Source organism: Podarcis vaucheri, assembly GCF_965113315.1.
Source record: "Podarcis vaucheri genome assembly, chromosome: 11".
NCBI classification, from domain to species: Eukaryota; Metazoa; Chordata; class Lepidosauria; order Squamata; family Lacertidae; genus Podarcis; species Podarcis vaucheri.
Window position 1 is genome coordinate 37,172,087 of NC_138749.1, and position 27,766 is coordinate 37,199,852.

At 40.4% G+C, this 27,766-nt stretch overlaps 1 protein-coding gene across 1 annotated transcript in view; it reads right to left on the reverse strand.

The window, feature by feature from the left end:
- Positions 1-963: 963 nt before the first annotated feature.
- LOC309514354 (uncharacterized protein) overlaps positions 964-27,766 on the reverse strand; it is a 90,133-nt gene continuing 63,330 nt past the window's right edge. Inside the window, exons 6-9 of the mRNA XM_082191382.1 lie at positions 12,529-12,779; positions 11,574-11,744; positions 10,417-10,577; positions 964-2,428 (exon numbers count right to left, since the gene is read on the reverse strand). The gene's annotated coding sequence lies outside the window, so the exon portion shown is untranslated. The remainder of the gene's footprint in view (positions 2,429-10,416; positions 10,578-11,573; positions 11,745-12,528; positions 12,780-27,766) is intronic.

Genomic DNA, 27,766 nt, shown 5'->3' on the forward strand with positions numbered 1-27,766 from the left:
ATAATCAACTAAACCTTTAATGACAGTTTAAAAGGCCACTAATCTGCAAATAATAATAATAATCCAGGACTCAGGACATTTGAAGAAAGTTGTATAACTGTGAAAGTTTATACATTTCTACAGAAGTAAGTCCCATTGAGTTTGATGCTCCCATGAAGGTGAATATTGCAGAAATGGTGAACTTGTGGTCTTCCAGATATTGCTGGGCTCAGGCTCACATCAGCCCCAGCCAGCATGGCCAATGGTCGGGGTGATGGCAATTGTAGTCCAACAACTTATGGAGGGCCACAGGTTCCACAGCCCTGGAGTAGAGAACTGCATCCTAACACTGCAATTCTGTACCCACTTAGGAACATAAGAGCTTTTGAATCAGGCTAATGGCCTACCTAGTCCAGCATTGTGTTCTCGCAGTAGCCAAACAGATGCCTGTGGGAAACCTGTTAGGAGGACCTGAGCACAAGACCACTCCGCCTTACTGCAGTGTCCAGCAACAGGTATTCAGATGCATTGCTGCCTCCAACCATGAAGGCAGATAATGGTCGTCATGTCTAACAGCCATTGATAGCCTCATCCTCCATCAGTCTATCCAGTCCTCTTTTGAAATCATCCAAGTTGATGGCCATCCCTATCTCTTGTGGGACTGAGTTCCATTGTTTAACTATGAACTGCATTAAGAAGCCCTTTCCTTTACTTGCCTGAATTTTCCAACATTCAGCTTCATTACTACTTACCTGGTAGTAAACCCTGCTGCATTCAATAGGATGTGTGCCTGAATTCACATGCAATTGCTGAAATAAGCTGCCTCCCTTTGCCAAATTTGAAGGTCTTAAAGAACATTTTTGCTTCTGGTTGTCATCCAAAGCTAGCAGATCATTTGAAATTGTACTTGATCTTCCTTCAGGAACCTCACAAGAACACCTTCTCTCAGAGTTTGGAACAATCACTTAAAAGCCAGACAGTTAATTGATTAAAATAATTTATTAAGTTGGCAGCCCCAACTCCCATTAATTTATGGGAATGGGGCTTAAATCCAGTGCTGAACATTTAATAAAATTAAACATAAGAATTTTCAAATGAACATGTAATACATATGTTTAATTTAATAGGATTACAGTTTCTGTTGCTTCAGATGTGTCATTGATACAGGGGGAATGAAAAACATGCCTGGTACTTTTAATTCCTCTACATCTAACAACACTCTCTATGAGGGACTGGCATTGAAAACCACTCAGAAACTTTAAATGGTGCAGAACCCTGTCATTAAACCCTGAATGAGGGAACGTGCTGGGATCTTGTGAACCCCTTACCTGTCATTTCCACTCTTGGGCTGGCTGTGGGGCCAGCCTTGAACAGCATCTGGAAGCTACAACTGATACTGGATGCCATGGCCAGATTATTCATATTGTTTACTGGATCTGATGACTGTGAACATATCATGACAAGGTTTTTAAAACTTTTTACTAGCACCTAGCTTTTTTCCAAAGTGCTAGCTGAGGACCACCATCTCCAGCAGAAACCTGTCCATAGATTAAGATAATATTCAGAGATCCTTCTCCAGATTTCACTTCCTCAGCATGCTTGCTGGCACTTGGGTTGTATCCAGATGACCTGTTTAGTGAGAACTCATCTTGATCAACTGTTTGCTGAGCATTCATTTGTATTTGAGCCGGGGGATGGGGTGGCACATGTTATATGGCTTCACATCAAGCCAGTTCTACTGTATGCTTTCCAATGCATTTCCCATCACTTTCCTTACCACAAAAAGTCCCTCCAAAATTGAAAGCCGATTATGGAAGCTCAAGTGTGCCAAATCCGCTTTAACTGCTCAACCTGGTCTGCATCTGAATCTCACCTGCGAAACAGCAACAACAGTTTATTATGGAGAAGGTTGTTGTATCAATAAAGATCTCACCTTGAGCTTTTTGGAGGAACAGTGAGATTAAAATGTAATATATAACCATAATAATTTGGTAGCCTGTCCAAAGTACCTTTCACTCTGCCGTTTGGACAGCAGAGTAGCATACAACTGAGATGATGGAAGACAACCCAGGTAAAGGAAGATACCTCTTTCCTTTGAAACTTTCATGCAGATTATGTGGGAAACCAGCCACATGGACTACATAGTCCACACTTATTAGCTATGTAGATGAGTAAAGGCCAGTATCAGACCCTGTGCTTCGAAACAACAGGAAACAGCTGGTGTGGAGTTCTTTCAAGTCTACTGCCAGGATGAATCCAAAAATTTTGTCCCTAATACTTTTTGGCTCTTAAAAAAACATTTCCTAGTTATTATGGAACTTTGATGCCTTTAGCATAGAAGGAGGTGTGATCTGACCGCTGCAAATGTTTCTGTTTTTCACTTGAGGGTGTTCTTCCTGCCTCCAGAGAAACAGCCTCTGTGAAAGTTTCCACAAGGTTCACAGTTCTTCTGTTGGAAAGCAACCATCAGGCATTTATTTCCTGTGGCATGAGTGCCTGCACCCCACCTCCTCCTCAAGTCATTCCGTCCAGGCGACTCAGATTATGAGTTTTGACAAACCCCATAAATATGTCATTATGGGGAAGATGGGTTGTAGTCATTGCTCAGTAGTCTTTATTATTTACTACACAATGAATAGACTAGCACAAGGAAAGACTATGAGAAGATGAAAGTAAGGTTAGTTAAACATTGAATTAACGGCTCTGTGCTTTATAAGATTGATAGCATCTAAGCTTGAGTTCAAAAGAACTGTGTAAATGTCGTTCATTTACAAGTGCTGTTTGGTTGTTAGGACTGTTTTATTGTTCATAATACTGCTGTCTGTAAAGATATGAGCTTTCCACACTGAAGTTAAAAAAAATAGATTTTACATAAGTCACAAAGTGACTTCAGGAATTGACCTCTGTAAATATTCCTGTTTATCCTCACCTATGGCTCGTATACACATTATAGCTCTGCACAGAATTTGAGCAGTCAACATGAGGGTGCATGAACTCCACCATGCACTTAATTAGAATTCCATTCACTTTATGGAAAAATCAAAGGGCAATGACAGAGCCTTGTGTGTGCCTTCTGAGTTCATGCAGCATTCATCTTGCTCTGGGGACTTTGGTGATATAGTTATATGAAAAAATCAAATATATATCTGTATATGAAGGGTGGAAAACCTATGGTCCTTCAGTTGTTGTTGGACTACAGCTTCCATCATGTCTGACAGTTGGTTATGCTGGCTATGGCTGAGAGAAGATGGAGCCCAGCAACACCTAGAAGACTACAGGATCTAATGGCAGTTCATTGGCTTTGGCTGCAGTTGTTCTTGGTGGCAAGCTAAAGATATAACCAACTCTGCCTCTGTCCTTTAGCTTTTCAACAAGTGATACTCATACCACTTGAAACAAGGGAGAGAAGACTGTTTGCCATCAAGGCACAGCTGCTTCCACCTGCCATGTCCCACACTCTTCCACTTAGGAGCCTTTATAAGGGAACAGCTGCCAAATGAACTGTGAGGGGGTTCTGGACTCTAGGTGTAATGGTTGCAGGAGAGTTGCTAGCTATGTACTTCCTAGCATTAGCTATCAAGCTACATTTGGATCTTAATTGGCCTGTTGATATGCTTTATGCTCACTTAATCTTCTTTGATATATTCTACATAAACCATCATGAGCCTGTTGCCCTCCAGATGTTTTGGACTACAACTCCCATCAGCCCCAGCCATCATGGCAATGGTCAGGGACAATGGGAACTGTAGTCCAACAACATCTAGAATTGCATTCCTGCTCTTGAGGGAAGCAGAGAACAAGTCTTTGCTCTTTTCTATGTGACAGTCCCTCAAGTGAGATTCCGGGGTGCAGGGACCTCAGTCATTTTTGGATCAGTAAGCATTTTCTTGACTATGATGTAGCAGATTAGAAAAGGTACTTAGACTCCAAGCCAGACTTTTGAATTATATCTGAGACTATAGCAGTAGAGAAATAGGAATGAAATGGAAAGAAGTGTGAAAACGGTGGCTGAACTGGAAACTGACCACAGGAGGGGAGCAGTTGTATCCTAAACATTAGGAGGTTTGGGGCACAACTGTTCCACCCCTGTGGTCCTAAATCATTCAAGGAAAGACTCATCTAGATTGCACTACAGTAGCCAGATGCTGAGAATCATTTGTTTGGAAAAGCTCAATCATCCCTTCTATAATAAGCTTCTATATTAATGTCCCTCTTTCTATGATTCATCACAATGCCTTTCCTCTATATGCCACACCCCTAAGTAGCCAGAGGAACATCCTCTCCCTCCCCTGGGCATCCCCCATGCTGTGTCAAAATCTGTTCTGGGGCACTGGGGGGAAACCCAGAGCAAATTGGGGAGGTGCAGGGGGTGTGGCAGGAGGAGGGGAAGAGAAGGCTCCGTTATATGAGCAGGGTTCATTCCACTTACGCAGTGACATAGCTGAATGCAACCCAAAGTGTAAGAATAGTTTAAAAATCTTCTTCATCCACGATACTCATTGGCTGGCAATAAACCATTCTAGATATCTCCACCTGATCTACTTTATAGGTTTGTTGTGAAGAGGAAATGGGGTGGGGGAAGGGCAGTGCCACTGAAACTCTCAGGCTCCTGGGAGAAAGAGGAGGATACATACAGAATAAATGAGACCCGCATGTCACTGGATCCAGAGATTAACTCACCAAGGAATATTGCATGTGTGGAACTGCATTAGCCCCGGGCAGAAGAAGGTGCAATTCTGTGTAAATAGATATCCCTCAAAAGATAGATGGAAATGATATACTAACCAACAATATTAATTATAATAAATGTGTTGGTCAGTCAGTTGGTTAAGCTAACCCAATTCAACTGAACAAACAAATGGGCCTGAGCTGGCAGCCTTTTTCAAAGAGTATCTCCAGCCTCTTTTATCCTGCCTGGTCATTAGAGCTGCTGCTGGAGCTGTTTCACTAGACTTTTCAGGTTTACCTGCCAGCTTTTCTGGAGTTCGCGTCAAAGCTCCCACTTCCCTTCGGTTTCACTGCTGCTATTAAAGTTTGAGCTGCACTTTGCTAAGTGTGGAGGCTTGCACTGAGCGGATCCACTGCTGATTATCATGCAAATCAGACTCCTCTGCTGGCTCCAAAGAGGCTCCCAGCTTTGCTACCCCCATTGATCCTTTCATTGTCAGAGGGATAAGGCTAACCCATCTCTTCTGACACCAGAAGCTACAAAGATAGGTTCCCGTGACAGTGATTGGTAGGAGGAAATGAATCTTTCATGTACGGCAGAAATATGGTTTGATTTAAGAAAAGAAAATAACCATATGTAATTGGGCTTCTGTCACTGTAAATTTTAATGGTAATCGTAACACTGAGGTTTCTGGAACCTTAAATTACAGCTTTCAGTGGCTTCCCACTGAATCTCTCTATTATTCTTCATAACTACTTTCTCAAAGCATGTGCACCATGACATCGATATCACAATTCACGTCTAAATTCGAAATTGACAGCAGGGCTGGATGGTGTGCCCTTGCACTGAACATCAGAGGGACAAAAAGAGAGGATGTCATTTCCTAAGATGTAGCCACCTGTTTCTCAAAGTGCTGAGTAATGCAGTCCTGCAGCAAATGCTTCTGGGAGCCAGTGTGCGGGACAGTTTATTCAATCAACACATTCAAATGCTAAAACTTTTCCCTGGACTCTCACTTTAGGTAGCAAGTATACAAGCACGGGTGGGTGGAGTATGGGTATTGCATGTCTGAATGTTCCACTCTTGGGAGAGGGGGAGACTGCATGTAGAAAAGTTGCATTTCAGGGGATTGTTCTCTCTTCTCCCTGACATGCTCACTTTCTGTATGCCTGTTCACACATCCAGTGGTCCTCCATGCTCAGCTAAGAAATGGAATGAAACCATCTATGATATCACTGGTATGCTATGTAATAGGCCTCATTGATGCTGATTCCGTATACCGTATTTTTCCGTGTATAAGACTAGATTTTTTCCCTAAAAAATAATGTCAAAATTAGGAGGCATCTTATACTCTGGGCTATCTCCCCCTATTTTCTTAAATCTGAGTCCCCCAAAATAGGGAATGTTTTATACATGGGGCGTCTTATAGATGAAAAATATGGTAATTTTGGCATCCCAAAATATGGCGACCTTGCATATATCTGGTGCTTTCAAACTTTCAAAATCCTTTGTAGTTTACACTTTATTGATAGGTTTACAATTGTGTACATTTTGCTGTGAAATACAAATGGCTGGCATGTTTCATGCTGTGTGGGGAAATCATGTATAAAGTATCAATCAGCTGCTCAGTTGAAGCAGCAAAATCACCAACTTCTTTATACAGTGACATATGTGAAGAAGAGACAGCATGCCCATACATGTACCTGTTCCAATATATGAAAAGAGAAGGTGGCCTATGGGGAAAATGTAATAGGCATGTTGCCCAAAAATATGAAGTTGGATGAGGAATAACTTAATTGCACATTGCTCCCATTGAAATTGGATTAAAGCTAAACATCCTATTAATTAAACTGGGAACAATAAATTTCATTGAGTTCTATGGGGCTTACTCCCAGGCAAGCGGTTTTAGGATCTGGATCCAACCAGTGGTTCTGAAAAGAGCAGCCATATCATTTAATTCAGACCTGAATGTACATGTTGGCTTTTATTTACCGTATTTTTCGCCCTATAGGACGCACTTTTTCCCCTCCAAAAAAGAAGGGAAAATGTGTGTGCGTCCTATGGGGCGAATGCAGGCTTTCGCTGAAGCCTGGAGAGTGAGAGGAGTCGGTTGCGCAGGTCTCCCTAGGGCTGCGCAGAGTTTCCTGCAGTCCCGGGCTTCGCGCAGCTCTGCGCAGCCCTAGGGAGCCCGGCGCGAAGTTGCGCTGGTCTCCCAATGGTTGCGCAGAGCTGCCTGCATTCCGAAGCCTGGGGCGCGCTGAAGAGCGTGCCCGGGCTTCGCACAGCTCTCCGCAAGCCTGGGGAGACCGGCGCGACTTCCCGCCGGGCTCCCTAGGCTTGCGGATAGCAGGCTGTTCTCGGGGCTGGGGTCGGGGGAAGCTCAAAAAAAACTAGGTGCGTCCTATGGGGCAGTGCGCCCTATGGGGCGAAAAATACAGTATTTAAAACAAAAACAAAAAAAATTCCAATATACAATCAAAACATTGTTCCATGAAGTAAATGCTCTAATTCTAGTGTCAGTTCATAACTAATTTCTTGAAAATCATGACAGGTGTGCAATGTGTGCAAAACTTTACACACAAGTACAAATATGTAATGAAGTGTGGGAGAGGGCATAAGGTATATGCCACTCATCGCATTCAGGATGGCATGACCTACTTTATCTCAACATGTTGATGGTATGCTAGTTTCATATAGACTCTGATCCCAGAGAGTACCTGGCAGTTTCAGGTAGCCCTGAAAAACCAGTTGCCACTGATGGGTGAGAGCCAATTATCTGACTTGAGTAATAGAGGTTCTCTTTTAAACAATTAATTATGGGATTGGCGGGTGCATGATAGATACCCATCCCTTGAACTCCTGTTATGGCTTTGCACATGTACAACATTTGCAGCACTGCCACACTCTTAATCTTTTTACAGAAATGCATTTCTGCTTTTTATGCCGGTACAGAAACTTTGCAATGGAAACAAAGTTCAAAACAACACAGATTGAAATCTGTAGTAGGTGGAATGAGCTGATGGTGTGATATTAGAAATCCATGAACTAACCATTTTCTCTTTATTAAATCAGATTTTTCAGTATTTGCTGAAAGCAAGAAACACTGAATTATATTTAAATAATCATTCCATAAATACTGCGTGTTTTCACAGCAGTCACAAACTCTGGAATTTATGTGCTAATTACAGACCCCAAATCATCTCTATCCAGATTTGCAATTAAAACTGAAATATTTTCATATAATACAATTCCAGAGTTCGTAACAACATCAGTGAGATGTACCAGTTATTATTTGCTTAGTACAGTCAAACATTTTATGTTTTCCAAAACCATTGTTTCACTTTTTCTGTCCTTGGGCCTGCTGTTTTTACAGCTGAGAGTGGTTAGGATTTAGTGGCGATGTAATTTTGAAGGGCAAAAAAACCAAGAACGAAATATTCTTACATGGCAATTCACATGTGGTAGAAATCAGTAGAAACCAATGATAACCAGAAGATGCACAGATTATTATTTTATTTTTTAAATCCTCACATAGCATTGACTTCTTAATATAATATTGCGGGCTGTTTTTTAAAAAATAAATTCCACATATATTTAGAAGTATGGGCTGACAGTAAAGAAGAGCTAGAATGCAAATTTAGGGAGAATGTTGAATAATTCAGTAGCTTGTTATGTGATTAGATCTGATTGGTTCCCTACTAAGATATTGCCCATAAAAATGATTTCCCATGGTAGCATTGGTCTCAGGATAGGAAGAGGATGGGGGGTTTATGATGTCCATTAAATGGGAGAACAAGGCTTACTTGAGCTAATAATATCATGGTTGCACAGAGTGATTGATGGTCTTTAAAAAGGCCCAGATTGGTTTCATCTTTCTTCAGATTTTATCACTGACTTGTTCTTAGTCATGTGCAATCACTAAGGCCAAGAGAGGTAACAAGTGTTTGATGTATGATACTTGCGCCACTTTTGTCAGAACTGCATTTATTCTTACACTGTACTCCTATAGAGAGAGATTCCACAGAAGATGGAAACATGAATCTGGACACAGGTGGAGGTGGTCAACGTCCACCAAAATTGATCAAACATTAACAACTTATTTCTCCTTTCAGTGCAACTGCTTTTAATATAAATTAAATGAACTAAGTGTATGAAGCCATCTATATGTACCTCTTTTCAGCCTACTTATGCCTCTTTGAAAGAGCTTATCAGATTCCGTTCATTCCTATCTTTTGCCATTTGCAAAGGAGCACCAAATTCCCTTTATGGTGTTGTTGTTATTTTTAAAGAGCGAACTATAACATGGACAGAATTTAATTTATCTGGCAGAGGCATGTAGGCAAGCATGTTTATCAGCATATCATATACTACGCCCCCAGATGGATATCTTAAACATTATTATCAGTATCACATTCATGGTAGACGGTGTATGCATGAACCACAAAATGTTGGGTGGGGGCTCTGATGGAAAGCGAGGGAGTGTGAGAAAGAGTCCTAAAAGGTTCACAAAATAGCTTTGTGCTATGTGAATAGCTTTCATTCTGAGATCCTTCAGTCATCCCTCTTTGTTCTACTGAGAAGACAAAGTGCCAAACCAATAGAATGTCAGATATCTATGACTTGGTTTGACCCAGTTTCAGTCTTGCATCCTGGCATGTTCATGCATGTGTTATCGTAGATGCACATGCAACATTTGGTTCTATACATATGTGCATATGGACAAAGTGTGTGTCCACATTAATTGGCACATAGGTCCCCTCCCTCGTGTTGATTTTATCCCATGTAGAGTTGAATGGCTTTCTGTTTTGACAATTTGAACACTGTCTCAAGATTGTTTAGCAAAATCAAGAGCAGTTCTTGGCAATTAATTTCTGCAGTCAATAGTATTCTCAAACTGGGCAACTCCCCTTGGAACTGGGAGCCACAACAGAAAAAGCCTGTGCAAGTGAAAGAGCAAGACAATTCATTAGACAATTCTGCAGCAGCTCAAAGTGGCGGGGGGATGTCAGCCCCTGCTCCTGTGCTTCAATACTAATGAGAGTCATTGCATATTCATAACCCTAAATACAGTCAGCTTCTTATAAAAACTTTTGTCATTGAGGCTTCACGGCAAGAGCAAAGCATTGCACTCTTCGTGTCCTGGCACTTCCGCCAAGAGAGTGCAAGAGCAAGATTGATTGTTTTGCAACGCAGCTTGACAGGGAACTAAGAGATACTGCCCCAAGGGTCCTGAAACTAAGCTTAGTTTGATTACAAGGCTCCAAGTAATCAAAGAAACAAAAGAGGGGGGGAGTGGATTTTTTTTTTTTTAAGATAAAGGAAGGCTCTAAAGATATAGCTTTCCTTATTGAGTGTTCAGAGTAATTATCTGCTAGCAGTTTAAAACAGTTCATATCAATTTTTATCACAGAGAAAGAAGAACAGTGATCTCCAGCAAACTTGTTCCCATGTTGTAGGAACACCGCAGCATGTCTTAATAGATACAAATCTCTAAAACCATATGAAGCTTCCTGTCAATATCAATAGCAAAGATTAGGGAACTCAACCTGTCAGATATTAAAATCACTTCTGCCAAGCGCTGGGCTGCCCAGAATTCATTCACTCTTTGCAGGTTGCTTTTCCTTTGTTGTCAATGTCTTCCTTTTGTGCAGCGCATCCTTATTAATATATTTATTAAATTTGCTTACCTGTCTTCCGATAAAATCCTGAGGGTGCACACAAGCATGCATACACACACACACTATTGCTAACCTCTGACCCCACAATACCTGTCTGCCGGGGTAGCTATCAGCATCCCCTGGAGTCAAAGAAGGAAAGCGCCTGTTTCAGCACCCACTTTGAAAAAAGGCCTTGAGCATTTTCTCACTCATAATGATGTCTTCAGCTGGAATGCCAGCACATTTCCACATCTCCTTGACAGGCGAACAGACTAGAAGATATACATAAAATTAAAATAGAATGGAATGGAATGTTAAAAGAAAGGTTTGCACTTCTGATTACATTCAGGCTTGTTGTAATTTTGTATTTTAAAAAGGCAGTTTCCAAATGGATCTGCTAATACATGCAAAAGCTCTCTGTTGCTCAATAAAATGTCATAAAATATTAGTGGGAGGGGGATCTGAAATGTTAAACATCTTAGTCATATTTATACAGACTCAAAAAATAGAGGAATCCTGTAGTTATGATTGATTGAGGTAACTGATTAGCCGCAGATATTATAAGTGTTGAGACTAAATTATCAGCCGTATCAGTCTGATTGCAGTAAAACATGAAAACATTGACTTTTGTCTAGTTAGAGAAATTTATTTTTCCCTGAATGACAATCCTTTAAGTAGAAACCAGGCAGTCTGCCAGCTCTCCATGTCATACACTGAAGTTTGCAAAGGCAGGCTGTATTTTCAGCTGTTTGTCTGAGCTCAACGAGCAGTGCTCAGGACTTTTACAGTTTCACAATAAACGTATCTCTGCAGATGCTGCTTCAAGCTTCCTTAAGCTGTGTGAAGGACAGTCTCTGCACGTTTGGGATAAATGAAATTATAAATTGAATGGTAACGATAGTCTACATGGAGTTAAGTCTTTGGTGAAATATTTCTTTTAAAAGAAACAGTAAGCCACTTTAGAGCACAGCTTCCGGTGGAAGCTCAATTAATATGTTTAACAAGATTGAAGTAAATGTCCCCCGTAACTGTCAGCAGTGTGGCAGCTTTCAAAAACAGCTTTTGCTCCCATAATTTTCTTTTAAGATCAGCCACCATCACTTCCTGCCACATGAGGAGTATAAAACCCAGGACCTGACCCAAATATGTTTAAAATATAACTTGCCCAAATATGATCTGCCCAGCATTGAACTTGGAGGTCTCTGAAACTTCCTTCTTTAAAAAGTCTGGCCAGGGTTGTTGAATCTGATTATCTCTTGAATACTCACTCTTACTGCAAGATACAGATGGGGTGGATCTCTCTCTCTCTCTCTCTCTCTCTCTCTCATGCCCCCAGTTGGCACATAGTGAAGACATCTGGTTATTTCCCCCCCAAGTCGTGATTTGGTAGTAGAAGGGTTTGTTTCGATGGGGGGGGAAATAAGCAATATCAACTTTAGCTGCAAATTTATGGAATGCTTGTAGGTCACTGGTATTATTCCCTTTATTACAATAAGTTTAAAAAACCCTACTGACAAAATGTGTAGTGTTCAAACTTTGTATCTTATTAGTAAATTTAGGAGCAGGGGAATGTGGTATAACCATATGAATTAATGCGTGATTAAAGCTACCCACCTAAAATAAGAGGAATCCAATATGAATCATGTTTTCTGTTCTGACTAATGTAAAGGAAAATACTTGGTTTGTTTCAAAACCATGTTCAGTTGCAAGCTTTTTCTCTGAATTTCACAAGGGGATTCATGACATTATTAATGAAAGCAGTCTGAAACACAGGAAGTTTCTAGACAAGTAATATCGGTGGCATGCTGTCTTCAACTTCTGTTGTTGTGTCTATTTTCCTAAAAACTTATTAGAGGTTGTGTTTTTTTAAAAAACAACCCTGTTCTTTAAAAGCTGAAGACGATTTGCTAAAATGTATATTAATAACAGTCTTTCATCTCAGCAATGTTTTGTTAACCATAAATGGAAATCTAAAAGTGCGAATTAGTATTGGAAAGGAAAAGTTGGAAAGCCATACTAGCTACCCAAAAAGATGTGTTAGGATGCCATACAGCTTTGGAACCTAAGGTGCTCCTACTTTGTTATGTAAAAGAAAATGATCTAGAAGTGATAACTGGTGCTAAGCTCTTAGCTATGACAGCTAAATGGAACTTCTATGTTCGGAGGCAATATGTCTCAGAATAACCACCACTAAGATTCAGACAAAAAACGGGAGAGTGGTACCTTCATATCCTGCTTTTGGGTTTCCAAGAAATTTCTGGCTGGCCACCGTGATGAGCAGGATGCTGCTGGACTAGGTGGTCCTTTGGTTTTGATCTAGAAGGGCTCTTCTCTGTTTTATGATGAATCAATGAGAATCTTCTTTTGCGGTTTTTTAATTTTTATCACAGTATTCCAAATCCAGAATTCCTTTCCAGAAGGAATCTTATTCTGCCCATTCTAGCTAGCACTCTCTCATCTTCTCCCTCCTCTTCCTAAGGTGAATAAGGAAAGAGAATAAACAAGCAGGTGACATCAATTCTAAATTCAAGAGAATGACTGATGGTTCAAAACATAGCAGCCATCGTGTGGTCTTGGGTTAGGGATTTTGGGGGGTTGTTGTTTCAAAGAGATGCTCATTACATGGAAAAGCCCAGGCATAGCAGTTAATGATTTTGTCCTTAGGAGTGGATATAACCACTTCCTTTAAAAAAAATAAATACCTAACATTTTGAAAACTGGTTTTTGTTCTTGCACACAAGTAGCTTATGGTTCCAACTAGAAAAAGTCAGTTTTTCTAAGCCTCAAACACAGCCTGTATAAATATGTAAATGCCAGCTAAATCAAATTTGTTTATGATCTAATTTGCAACACTTCCTATACTGAGATACATTGTGTCATATTTATATAAGAATCTACCAAATGTTCAATATTTATATAAGAATCAGTGGATTAAAACAGCATGATTGTGTACATATATCTATCTGTTTTGCAATGGGTTCAACAGGCATGCACACACGGCCGGCTCAAGTCATTTTTCTGCCCCCATTCCATATAAGAACTAAACAAACTACATGGGTAATTGAATGATACCAGGAATTAAATGGTGCCAGCCTTCGTGCTGGCATAGTTTATTTCCCTCCTGTTTTTTTCCAATGGGGGAGGAGGAATAAGAAGAAGAAAAGGATGGAAAAGCACACAATTACTTCTCCTCACTTCCACCCTGACAGCAAGAGCCTGACAGAGTATTGGAGGAGGCTGTTTAACCCCCAGTTCTGACCTCGCCCCAAAAGCTGTAATATATTGCATGATTTCCATTTTTGTATGTGTGCCATACACTTAGGTTTCTCCCTCTGAAAATGCTGGTGAACATTTTCGGAGATTAACCTGGAGAAAAAAATCAGGAGATGATGTAGGCCACATCTGCAGGTTCTGCATAGCATGGATATTCCACACTGTCAGTTCAGGGGATGTTTGGTGTTAGACAACATATCCCTGTTGACCCAACATTGACAGGGAGAGCAGAATTGCACGTGCACTCCTCCCCATGAAAACTCAGCACAACTCGAGTTGTGTACAAGTCTGGCCATGTACAAGTTGTATGCATGTTGACTCTGTTCAAAGGTGATGGTAAATGCACTAAGGGGCAGCCCCCATAAGCACAATTCAGTTCTGCCCCACTAAACAATGTTTGAACTGGGCTATGGATGTGCAAATAATTTAAACATGTTGACGAAGGAGGATGCTTCAAGAGAAACTGGACTTCTAATATACACTATGGCCAGTGCTTTCATTTCTGGGGGAATGCAGGAGGATGTATACCCCTAAACATTTTGTGAATCTAAGTTTGGCCTCATTGAGAGGGGCAGTATTTCAATATGAGTAGGAAAATGAGGGTACCTCTAAACATTTCTTTTAGAAATAAAGCACTGACTACAGCCAATTACTGTCCATCTGACTATACATATATCTGGAAAGAGGTTGGGAAGCTCTCACTTTGCCCAGGTATGAAAACAATCGTCAGAACTGGCTCCTATGACAGATGTGCAGACTAACTATACTATTTCAAATAGACTGGGATATTTTTGTCTGAACAGCGCTGGATACAATACGCCTCAGATCTGCAAATTGTTCATAAACTCTCCAGTAATTTCATCCCATGGATAGCAAGTACTTGTGCTTGCTTATGGAGAAACACAACCAAAATAAACCAACATAGACTCTTTATGAGGTGCTGAGCCTTCCTCCCCATAAAGGTTGTATACATTAAATGCACAAATGTCCAACAACCGTAATAGTAGAAGGGAGGGAAATCAGTTTTGCTTTTCTACTTCTTTTTCACTTACTTGGTATTAACTTAATGGTATGTGACACTCCTATCAGTGCAGCGCAATAAAAATGAAATGGTGCCCAATGTGCATAGACACCATGAAAATTTCAATGACAACAGCGACAACAAAAATTATATGTCCTCTTTCCTTTCCTTTCCTTTCCTTTCCTTTCCTTTCCTTTGCTCTTTGTATTTACTTGAGAATATGAGGGTTGGCTCTCAGCACACCACAATAAAAGTAAAACTGGTGGTCAAAGTGCCAAGAAAGAAAGGCAAATAAAACCCCGCTGTTTTGCATCATGCAAGGAGATGCAATTCTGATCACAGAATATCACTTATGAGAAGTGAGAACAGCTAAAATCTTCACTGCTAGTTATTTTAAAACCACTACTAAAGCATTAAAAACCAGGTTTTAAAAGAGGGTTTTCATATACTACACTCTTATTGTGTTTATACTTTTAACAAAATGAATGTTTTTACTTAAATGTTTACAGCGAAATTTCTCATAAAAATAAAATATGCAATCATTTTATAGGATAATAGGCAAGCAGACATCTGCATGCAACATTTCCCTCATTAGATGTTATCATGTTAGCTTATTTTTATGACGTTGCCGCAAAATACAATGTGCTGATTTGTAACCTCCTTAAAATATATGTTTTGAAATCTTTAAACTGTGTTTGGGGGGATTGTTTCATTGTTTTACAATGAGCAGTAAGAATCCTGAGGATTAATTATACCAAGACCATCATGTGAACCAAAAGTCCTATACGTGTTACACCAGCTCTTCTCAGATCCCAGCTGCAATTTCAAAAGTGCAATAAGAGCCACAAATATATTAAGTATACATGTGTAGATGTGAGAACTATTGGTCTGATATAGGCGGACATAGATAGCAACAGCTGCAATCAGATACAGATTCAAGTACAGTATGCTTGCTCCCAATGGGCAGAAGACCATTTAACTGGACTGTGGCCAATGTATGCAAATAGCCCTCCTTTTTATTCAAATCACTATACAAAGCATAGATGCCATCAGTTCTACAGTCCTTCGACATGCTGGGCAAGCACCATGAACTGACATCAATAGCATGTTTGAAACGGTGCAATGGGGTGAGGTACTAGGCATCACTTGTAGTGCTGCTCATACCTAAAATTTGTATTACTTCTGTGTGCCCCAACATTCCTGTAGCAGGGGGCAAAATGACCACAGAGGCGGATTTAGGGGAGCATGACTGGTTTGGTTGCACTGGGCATGGAGCCTTGAGAGTGTCGCAATTGTACTTTAGAATGGAGCATGAGAGGTGGGGGCACTAAATTTTGGCATTGCACAGGGCACTACTGAATTTTGAGACCCCCGAGGACTGCCACTGATAACCAGAAGAGCAAGGAAGTTATTAGCAAATTTTAGGTTTAGCATCTACAGATTGCACGTCACATGCTTCCAGTGCGCCAAATTGAAGTGTCTCAATTGTTTTCCTAACAGAACTATTGTTGCTGGTGATGCAAAAAAGGAAATCGCTTATCAATGACTCTTGAAAGGTGCCCCAAAACAGCAGCATGACACATGCTATTAACATTAGGAAAATCTAGCTCTGCTGGAAATTATTTAGCTAAAACTGATGCTTTCCTTTGAGTTTTCCATGCAAAGAGAGATAAATGGGATCCGTTAACTCTTTCAGACATGTTCCTCATAACGAAGGTGACAGGAATGCAAAACTGACATTTGAATTTGAATTAAGGCCTTCTACAAATCTACGAATCTATGATTCTAGCACACACTTACCAGATCATCTGAAATTGGGCTAGAGTCCTATATCATGCTGTGTTGGTGACACAGCTTTTTGGCATGCTGCTGCTAGATGCAACTCCAGGAACACCACTAGCCCAGCAACAATGATTAATACTACTATTGTTACAAATTGTTCTGTAGTAGAATTCCCAACCAAACCCAGCAGTGTTGCGCAAGAATAATTAAGAGTACAATGCGGATGCAAGTGGAGACATGTCAAAACTCACCAACAGCATTTCTATACAACATTCTCACAGACATTTGGCTACCATAATGACACTAAGTCCAGTGCAATCTTGAATTTAATGCCTTCTTTCTAGCAAATGCCATAGAGTGTATGGTGCAATGGCCACACTGCCATATTTGCCAGGCACAAGAAACAGATTTGCACACATATATCCAAATCATATTTACATGATCAGCCTGCTCCAAGAGCACTGTCCAGTGGATTCTTGATCCAGGAATGAAAGGAAAATCCAGCTTTACAAAGTACGATTTGGATAAGGTAGTCAAGTCTTGTGGCTTATTGTCTATTTGGTCACATAATGTCATGCTTCCTACAACTACTCTTGGAAATTGTTAAATGTCGGTTGCACTACCATATAAACTTTCATGGCAGTATTCCCGCTGAGGTTAGGAAACCTATTTCCAATAATTATGCATAGGACTGGGCTGCAAGTTATCAATATTAATTCTAAAACACACTGCACATTAAAGGAGTAATTAAAGATCAGGTAATCATTAACAAAATCGGATTGGAATTAATATGAGCAAAAATTCAAGGAATTGTCCATGAGTGTAACCATCATTGTGCAATGCAAACATCTGTATTTGCAGTACTGACATACCATAAATCAAAGTGTTAGAAGAGTTACTGATCAGCATGAAAGAATTCCCATTAAAGCTACATATGTTGCTGGAATGCTGTCAAACCACTCTCAAAATGCATGGCAACATACCAGATTGTTAGGCCAGAGATGTCTTAAAAACCTGTCTCTGAACTGGACGATCTGCATGAAGTCCTGGTTCAGAAAGTACTTTTCTGCTTTATTGGCTATGATTCAGAGTGGAATGAATCCCTCAAGCCACCATTTCTTTCATCTGGGTTTGGTCAAACTATTACACTTCTAAGCTCCAGGTGCCAAAATATGAATATATATCTGAGAAATTCCTTCTTTTTTCTCTGCAAAACTTTAAATCCAGCAACAAAGGAATTTAATGGGGAAGTTACTTTCTTTCTGAAGAGAATTCCACCCCAGCTTTCTGCAGCTCTGCTGTTTGGATAAAAATGATTGGAAATCATCACTCCAGTCATTTAAATAATCTGTTAAAAAGCTATTAGGTTTCCCTAATGCCTAGTCATTTTTAAATGGCTCTCAATTTGATTCATGAACAATACACGGCCAGTACATGATTCATGTGACCAATCACTTAGCAAAAATGCAATTTTTATTAAGAGCCTCTTCAGGAAACTGATATCATATGGGGGTGAAATCCATTGCATCTTGTAGCATTTCAACACAATTTTTCAAATGGTTATGCCTCGAGGGTCAACTTTTCATGAACCAAAGTTGGCAGAAAAGTTAGAATTGGTAGAGAAGATCAAGGAGCCCAAAGGAGAGGGAAGATGTGGCGCAGATAATTGTGAAAATTGTGCTCCAGTTCAAGTGCAATTGAAGCTTTGTAAAGACATTGAGCTATCAGTGCATCTCAAATTTTATTGTAATCAGAGCTCATTGCACAGTCATTAGAGGTGTGTACACATGTAAATGGCAGTGGCTACTCAGTTATGAATACATGGAAACGTTCAATGAGACAAATGCATTCTAGCCCTGCTATTGAGACAGCATGTGTTCGCTTAATCAATATGATAAATAGGAGATGCTAGATTGATCATGTACTGATATCAATTACATAAAAGTACATATTTGCAAATATGTGCTAAGGTGTGGAATTAGCTTGCATTGACATTGACATTGTTTCCTGCTTGGCAGGGGGTTGGACTCGATGGCCCTTGTGGTCTCTTCCAACTCTATGATTCTATGATTCTATGACCTTAGGCATTCAGGGAACACAAGACAACTGGGAGCTAAACTGGTTAAGAGAATGAGCTGTGGTAGCTCTGATTCAAATCTCATCTCTTCGATAAGCTTTCTGGCTGGTCACAGGCAAGCAAGGGCACACCTAGGGGTTGATTGGGTTGGCCCCCTGCCAAGGGTGCAGGCCTGTGGGGGCACAAAAATCACACCTCTCCACTTTGGCTTGGAGCAGCTAGGAACCCACCTGTCCATCTGCACACTCCCTGAGCTGCTCCTCCGCTGTTCTGGGCAGCCAGGCGAAGGGACAGGGAAGGAAATACATCTCCTTTTCAAGGGCACAGTGGATGGGGAGTGCCGATACAGCTGCTTGCGAGGGACGCAAGGGAGCCTAGGTACACCTTTATTAAGACAAGCCATTTTTGTCAATTCCCAGTACTTATCTAACATAAGAATAAAAGGTACATGTCTAAGTTGTTGGAAGGATAGCTAAAATAATGTTTGTGAAACTCCAAACACTTCAGGGCAGTGCTATATGAAAACTTTATTATTAAAATGTTGGGCCTAAATCTCTTCTGTTGAATGGCACACTGCGAAGTTCCCTTGTGTGACCTTTTTTCTTTTCTGAGGTTGTTGCTGATTTCTTGTTGTCTGATCTTGTGGTGCTTAGTGTCACTGGCTTTGGCCGCAATAAAACTTGACTTGATTATTAAAATGTTGGGCTGGGTACATCTGCACAAAGTTTTAGTGGACCAAAGTTTACTCAACAACTGCTGCCTCTGTCTTCTGAGTGCTAGATTGAAATTGATCTCAGCACCTGGCGCTTAATTCAAAGTGGAGTTTACTCTTGCAGCACCCTAGAATAAGTGTCTGTGGGGAATGGTTCTTCTCCACATTTCACAAAACAATCCTGGAGATTTGTTAGTTACTTTTCAAAATCACTAATATGGTTAAAGAAATGTTGCATATTTAAGGATTACAGCTAAGGCATAAGAGATATTGAATCATGCAATTCAGCGTGTTAGATCTGCTTAGAGAAACATTTTAATTTATCTTAAAGCATTTAAGATTCTAAGTAAAGGTTTATGACGCTTCATTATAAAATGTAAAAGTGATATGGAAAACAATGCACTAAAATCCTAAACATGTTAGGAATAAATCCTTCTAAGTTCCCTGGGGCGTACTCCCTTCTGTTCACTTCCCTTACCTAGAAGTAAGCCCCATTTAACTCAATAAGGCTTACTTCTGAGTAGACATGTATAGGATTGTGGCTGTTAATGCAGTTATGGCAGCAGTCCTAAGCATATTTACCTGAAAATGTCTCATTGTGTTTAGATGGATGCTATGCAAACATACTTAGTGTGGGAATGTGTGTTGTGCCATCCCTCATACAGAACAGAAAGCAACACATAGCAATATTAAGTAGAAGTGATCTCTTGAAATTTCTTGCTTCAGTAGAATTCATTTTATGCACTTTAAGAGGCTACTAAGCAAAAGTTTAATAATGTCATGTAAACTCATATTTTGAGGAAATCAGTAATTGTACTTCACAGAAACTATTACATAAAAGTCAATTCTATACCAAAATGCTTGGTCACTTGAAAAAATGCAACATGCTTAGCAACCTGATCAATGGTTCATTTAGACTTTTTACATTGTGAATACCCCAGTTACTGACTTAGTAAAGAATGATTCATAGTCCATAAATGTTAAGCACTCAAACATGCGTACAAAAGACTTGGATATTATCATAGACTCTTTCTTGGTAAATGATACTGGTGTTATTGTTCAGTTAATCGGTCCCATAATATGTTAAACAATGTACCAAGATACATACAATATCTTACAAGGTAATCCTCTTTGGAATCCACAGTTCAGCTAATAAGTATTCCTCTCTCTAATCTCTCTAATCCTTAGTTGATATAGGTCAGGAAAACATTAAAACTAAGCTTCATTTGATAAAACTAAGTGTGGATTTCTTGTTAATTCTTTTTGCATTTTTTGTTATTTTATTTTGAGAACAATGTCAAAGTTTGGGATTTTTAACTTCCGTTCATTTCAATGGGAAAGACTTAAGCTGTAATCCTATACCTACTTCCCTGCAACACCGTCTTCAGTTACATATGCATAAACCCCCAGGTTTCAAAGGAACACGGCATCATTTTATAAGGATTTTCCATCTGCATAACAGCAATAGTTGTTAAACTTCTGCATGCAATCTGGTTTGGGACTGGTTATTTGAAGGACCACCTGCAACTACAGGAACCTGCCCAGGCCTTAGGCTCTGTTCACAGGCCTGCCAGCAAGATCAATTAGATAGATGGACACAAGTCCTTTTTTTTTTTGGTGGTGTCCCTCTGCTTGTGGAAGTCCCTCCCAAATTTGGGAGGAATTCCATGTAGCACTCCACCAGTGCAAGCATTTCTGTTTGTCCATTAGAACAATCTTCCCTCTTCTCCCCACATGTATGGTTCTGGTAGGGTTGCCATATTTCAAAAAGTAAAACCAAAGTTTATTGACTTGCTTTCGACCCAGGGACAAAGTGCTGCCTTTTGGAGATATTGGGGGTTCTCTCTCTCTCTCTCTCTCTCTCTCTCTCTCTCTCTCTCTCTCTCTCCTACAGGCAAGAGTGCAGGGGGATGAGCTGGGAAAAACCTCATTGCATTAATGGAAGACATTGTGTGGGTTTCTGCTAGTGACACCAGTTACCTGAATCTGGCCCACAGTGCCCTCCAGATGTTTTGGACCAGGGTTTTGTTTCAGCCGGAACTCAGTTCCAGAACCTGTCAGGTGGGCACCACTGCCATTATAAGAGAAAGAGGGAGGCATTCATGGTGAGTTCAAGTGGGCGCCTCTTTTTCTAGAAAAATAACACTCTTTTGGACTATAGCTCCCATCAGCTCCCAAAGGTCACGAATGGTGGAAGCTGTAGTCACCAACATCTGGAGGGCAGCACATTGGCCACCCCTGCTAGAAACTATTTCAGACAGCTGTTTTAGTGGGTGGCGCTGTGGGTTAAACCACAGAGCCTAGGACTTGCCGATCAGAAGGCCAGCGGTTCGAATCCCCGTGACGGGGTGAGCTCCAGTTGCTCAGTCCCTGCTCCTGCCAACCTAGCAGTTCAAAAGCATGTCAATGTGCAAGTAGATAAATAGGTACCGCTCTGGCAGGAAGGTAAACGCTGTTTCTGTGCACTGCTCTGGTTCACCAGAAGCAGTTTAGTCAAGCTGGCCACATGACCCGGAAGCTGTCTGTGGACAAACGCCAGCTCCCTCGGCTTATAGAGCGAGATGAGCATGCAACCCCAGAGTTGGTCACAACGGGACCTAATGGTAAGGTGTCCCTTTACCTTCATTTAATGTTTTAAATCATGTAGTAGAGTCACCCTTGGAGAACATGACCTGAGAGGTAGCATATATATCCTGGAAATAAATGAATATAATGCAGTTATTGTGGATATGTGTGCATCTTCCCAAAAGAAGGTGCTGGGTGTGTTTCTTTACTTGATTGGGGTTCAATTTACTGCTTCACTGCTTGGACAATTTCACATGCCTTAGGCTGTTTGAACTCATTAATATGAGCAGACATAGTCAGTATAAATATGAACATGAACATCTTCTATCTCACACAGTCATGCATTTCCATAGTAAGATAGAGCCTTATATTTGGAATAGTCTTTGTTTAAAGCCTTCTGACTTTATTTTATTCTTTCTCCCCTGCTCCAAAAAGAAAAAAAGGAGGGGGGAAGCCCAGTTATAATGGAAGCTTCAATTTATGCTTTATGAACAATGCCAGCATCATCATTTTAATGTTGTCCATATGGGCTTCTAATAATAGATAAGAGACTACACTTGTATTGTATGTCTTAGAGACATTTAAAATCTTGATAGGGAAAGGCTGATTTCATTGGCCCCACAGTTAAAGGAAAGCAGACCCTAATTAAAAGAATTCTGTTCTGAATTAACTAGTTTGACATGTGCTAATTGACAGTTCCTGTGAAATGGTTCTAATTAAAGTCAATATGTCTTTTTCAATTAAAAGGAAATTAAGAATATACTAATATACATTAACAACTTAATCTGCCTTCAATATCCCATATATCAGCAGCCTTAATGTTATTGGAGAGCCATCTGACATATATCTTCCACTGTTTGGTTGCAAAGTCTTATTACTCCAAAAGAACACCAACCATATATGAATCCCCTTCTGCAAGGAGAAAGCTGGATTTTGCTCTCATTTTTGCAGACCCTAAGTGCAAGGATGATTAAAGGTAAATCCACGTTTCTTGACAGTTAAGGTAAGGAGGTGTTCTTATTACGCTGCAAACTTTGGTTACAAAAGTTATTCTAGGAAAACCTTCTGACATTGCTCCTACTACTAATCAGAAGGTTGGCCCATTTTCAAGATTTGACCCAAGTATAAAATACATTCCTATGAGACATGTGCCCAAGAAAATTGACTTTCCCCCATTATATTCTTTTTATCAGCTTGAAAGGAGATGCTCTCAATAAATACTTTTTGATTTATATAAAAATGAAAAATATGATTGCCTGGTAGGTAAAGGAAGAATCTAACATTAAGCAAGTGGAGCGCCACTCAGGCAGCAGGATTTCACTTTCCCTCCCTCTTATAGCCCCTGTGTACCCCAAAAATCTGCTCTAGTGGGTCACCCATCTATCCAGAACAGATTTTGACGGCTGCAGAGTGAAGGAGAAGAAGGCAACATCCTGATGTCTATAGGTGGTAAATTTTACTCAGAGTATACCCATTGAAATTAATGAGCATGACTAAGTTAGGTCTATTACTTTCAACCGGTGAGTAAAACTTTGTTGAATACCACCCCGTATGTCTGGATTCAGCCCAATGTGCTGGAAGCTGCCCCTTGACTATATGCGATGATAAGGAAGTGCTGTTTATCAACCACAATATTAAATCAAATCAATACTTTAATGCTAACAGCTGTCCTGATTGATAATATTCCTTTGCCCTTTCTTCAATACCAGCACTGATACATTTAAGCAGCTGCAATATATGGTAGACTATTAAAATTCAAATGATTTCCTTACATAAAATATATGGTCTAACTTTGGTTCCTGTCTGTTTCAATTGTTTACAACGAACATAATTAATTATGTTAATTTTGGAGTCACTCTTCCCTTGTAAACAGTTTAATTGAACGTGGAAAACTGCCTTATATTGAGTCAAACTACTAATCTATCTAGCTCAGTACAGTGGTACCTCGGATTACATATGCTTCAGGTTACAGACTCCGCTAACCCAGAAATAGTGCTTCAGGTTAAGAACTTTGCTTCAGGATGAGAACAGAAATCATGCTCCAGCGGCGTGGCGTCAGCGGGAGACCCCATTAGCTAAAGTGGTGCTTCAGGTTAAGAACAGTTTCAGGTTAAGAACGGACCTCCGAAACGAATTAAGTACTTAACCCGAGGTACCACTGTATTATCTGCACTGACTGGCAGCATTTATCTGGGGTTTCAGAAAGGGATTCTTCCTAACCAGCCATGTAGCCAGCTGTCCTTGTGGAGATGGCCAACCACATTTCTAGATGGGGCATTGGGGGGGGAGGTGAATTGTGCCTACCAATTCCTCCTCCACCACCCCACATAACTGCTGGAGAGGATGTGAGGGCCAGGCCAAGGGAAGGGAAGGCAAAAATATGTCCTCCCCCCCCCCCCGCATCTGCCCCAAACATAGCTGGCAATGCCAAGGATTGAACGTGAGGCCTTCTGCATGGGAAACACATGTTCTGCCACTCTCTCCCTTTTTTAAACTAAGAACTTTGGTATAAGTTCTCATCCTAAAAGACATGAAGAGAATCCATGGCCACATTCATACCATAAATTTGAAGCACTGTGATACCACTTAAAGCAGTCAAGGCTTTGCCCAAAGTATTCAGGAAGCTGTAGTTTGTTAAAGGTACTGAGAGTTGTTGGAAGACCTCTAGTCCCCAAAGTTCCCTGCAAATTTGTAAACAGTTCTGGAAAATGTAACTTTGGGAGGAGGGGGTCTTCTAACATCAGGTGTACATGGCTTCAGGCATCAGTGGTATGAGTGCACTGGAGCCAGAGGAAATGTGTACACAGCCTGAAAAAAGGCCATACGGGTCCTCCATCAGAGTGAGACCTCCTGGGCAAGGTGGCCAGGAAACTGCCTGTACCACCAATACTTTGCCACAGTGACTAGAATTTTGGGGCCTCCCTCATCCCGCTCTAAGAATGAGGCAGGGTGGAGGAGGAGAGCCCTGCCGTAGCATCATATGGGCAGCAACAGGAGCTTGAGGAGTGGTCCAGCAGAGAGACCACAAATTTACTACTCCGTCTGCCCATTGCTTGAGACCATTTTTTCATTTTGCCCTATGACTGGACTGGCCCTGGAGCAGAGTGGGAGGAAGCACATGGCTGTGGCTTGCGCATGTAGCCCTAAGCCATGGTTCAGCATTACATCGGAAGTGGACCAATGCATCAAGATGGTGTCCTATGGATGTATACAGGGGAGAGCTTCCAGGCTATTACTGATAACCCCTCTTTCTTTCCAGCAGATCCAACGTTTTCCCTAAGAATAACTTCTGCACTACCTTCTTACTCACAATTCGCAGGAAGCAAACTCCAGAACAGAAGCAAGTAGGAACAGGGGCGAAATCATTTGTGTATCCCCTGCTTATATAAACCACCTCCAAATGAAGTTGTTGATTGAAGCTAACAAATCTGGATTACACCCTTAGGACCATGTAAACAAACAACTTGAAGATTATAGCAAGCACATTTATGAAGGTAAACGCATAAATCTAAAGGCGTCATATATAGGCCTGGTTCAAAGAATCATGTCTTAATAAGAACAAACCTTGGTTCAAATAAAATGGGAAAATGTAGTTAATTAAAGACTTCGGGTTTAATTGTTTCACACTGTGGGGAGAGGCAAGAGGGCCTGTGCACAGGCAAAGGATTTGTACATATTTCAGCTTATTAAAATGAGATATATTCCAAAAGCAGCTATAGGATCCAAACCAGGATGATTAAAGTTCAATAACATGTGCATTGTTAATATCAGCATTACGAACTGATTTATTTATTTGTTTTGCCTTTTGAAATAACCTTCATTTGACATGGATTTTTTTCCCCTAACTGTACTACAGTAAATATGTGTTTTTATTAAGTCACTAGATTAGCAGGATTTTTATGGTGAGAACAGGGCAAGTGAGAACTGCAACAAAATATTGCAGTGCATCCTCGTTCCTAAAAGCATCTGAAATGTCCAGGGAAACCCGGGGTCTTTGGCAGCCCATATTGGAAGTGTTGTTTTTTGGCAATTTTCATTTAAAAAATAGGTTAAAAATTTCATTTTCTTTGGAGATTTTGCAAAAAAAACCAAGTCCGTCCCCCTGCCGCCGCCAAAAAAAAAAAAAAGTTCAACAACTTGCCTGAATTTTCACTTTTTGAAATATGGGACTCCTACCTCCAAGCAATACTTGTTTTCCCACCACCACCTCACAATTCCATTTTTCATCTTCCAACCATTGCTCTACATTGTGTGTAGCTACTGAGTTTGTCCAGTACTCATTGGACTATTATTATTATTTATTGAATTTATATACTGCCCTATACCCGGAGGATTGCCCCCTCAGATTTGTTTAGCAATGACTTATGTTTGTTTTTATTTCCCAGTTCATTAGACTTCAATTCCCATCATCCTTGACAAATCGACCCATGCTGGGCGAGGCTGATGGGAGACGTAGTCCAGCATTACCTGGGGTCCCAAGGTTGGGAAAGGCTGCCTTAAAGGAACTATTTGTGCATTGGCAATAATTAATCTGTACCATTTTGCTCCTCTTTCTATGGCTACTAATTATCATAACCCTTCTACAAGATTAAAGTGGGAGAGTGCAGACAAGAATACAGACATTCTGTCCTGCCTTTCCATTATGCAATGTTCAAGGTGGCTTACAGAAAATTTACATTTTTAAAAAAGCTGTAAAAATCAAATCAAATAAGCACTTTTTTAAAAAAAAAAAAGGTACAATTGGCATGTTTTTTAGGCTGCTTCCCAGTCCCAAAACTCCTCATCCAAACCTCTGGAGAACAGGTCCCTGGAGAGGCAGCACACCCTTAGACTAGGAAGTACATGTATGCCACTTTCCTCTTTCTGACTAGACAATACATTACTGCTGCTATATAAACAGAGGAAGTGTGATGATTTATTATTATGACCCAGTTCTTACGTTTCTCTGATTTCCATGGCTTTAAATCAGAAAGAGTTTTAAACTGGAACTATTTTTAACTGCCTTTGTAAGTGAAATTGTTTTTAAATGTTTGTATTATTTTATATATGGAATTGTTTTTAATTGTTTTTAGACTTCTTTTATGGCTATAACTCTTTTATTTTTTTTTACTTGTTTTATCATTGTAATGTGTTAGCATTGCAACCCACACTAGGACCCTGTTGTGCAGGGAGGTAAGAAGCAGAAATAAATAAATACATAAAAAACCAATTTCATGATGACACACTGGTTTTATTACATACACCACTCTGATTGGTTTTTCTTGATTTGTGGTGTATAAAATAAATAAGCAAACAAAACAGGCATGCAGGTTGAGATCATGGTCACCTTAGGCAGTACACCTTTCTTTAAATTAAAGTCATTTCAGCTAAACATCTTGAAATTCTATATATAGATTGATGGTGCAAGGCTATTCGTAAAGGGTCTGGTGCTTTAAAGCTATTTGGAAGAAAGGCTTTCTGACTTTCTGGTGATCTCAAAATGGTGCAAAGGTTGGGATTTCCTCTTTGGCTTGCATACACGTGTGCAAGGCTTGGCTTGTTCTGGTTTTAATCTCCTTGTTGGCAGATGGCAGATGGGAATGTTTTGTGGCTTGTAGGCTTTGGACATCGCTGATGCAACCATGATCGCTCGCACAGATGCACCAGAGAAGAGCCATCTCGGTCCTTATACAATTTCCAGATTCCAGCTATCTTTGCCTTTATACAAATAATTAACCCGGCATCCTTTCTGTTTATATCCCAACTAGCAAAAGCAGAATTGTTTGTGTGAGGAAGAAACTGCTGTGTTGGCAAGGCGAGGCAAGCACATCCTAAAAAACGCTCCAGTCCAAGGAAAATTTTTCTTGGCAGTGGGTCTGTTCAAGTAATCAGCATGTGGGACATGGTATGCCACGGCCCAGGCAAGACCCCCTGTTACTAAAGCCTGTTTCTGCTCAAGTATCTGTCCCCCATCTCTCCTCCTCCCTCCCCCCACACCAGTCACATTTGCCTGCCCTTGAGTTCTGTGAAATAACTATACATCCTCTCTTAA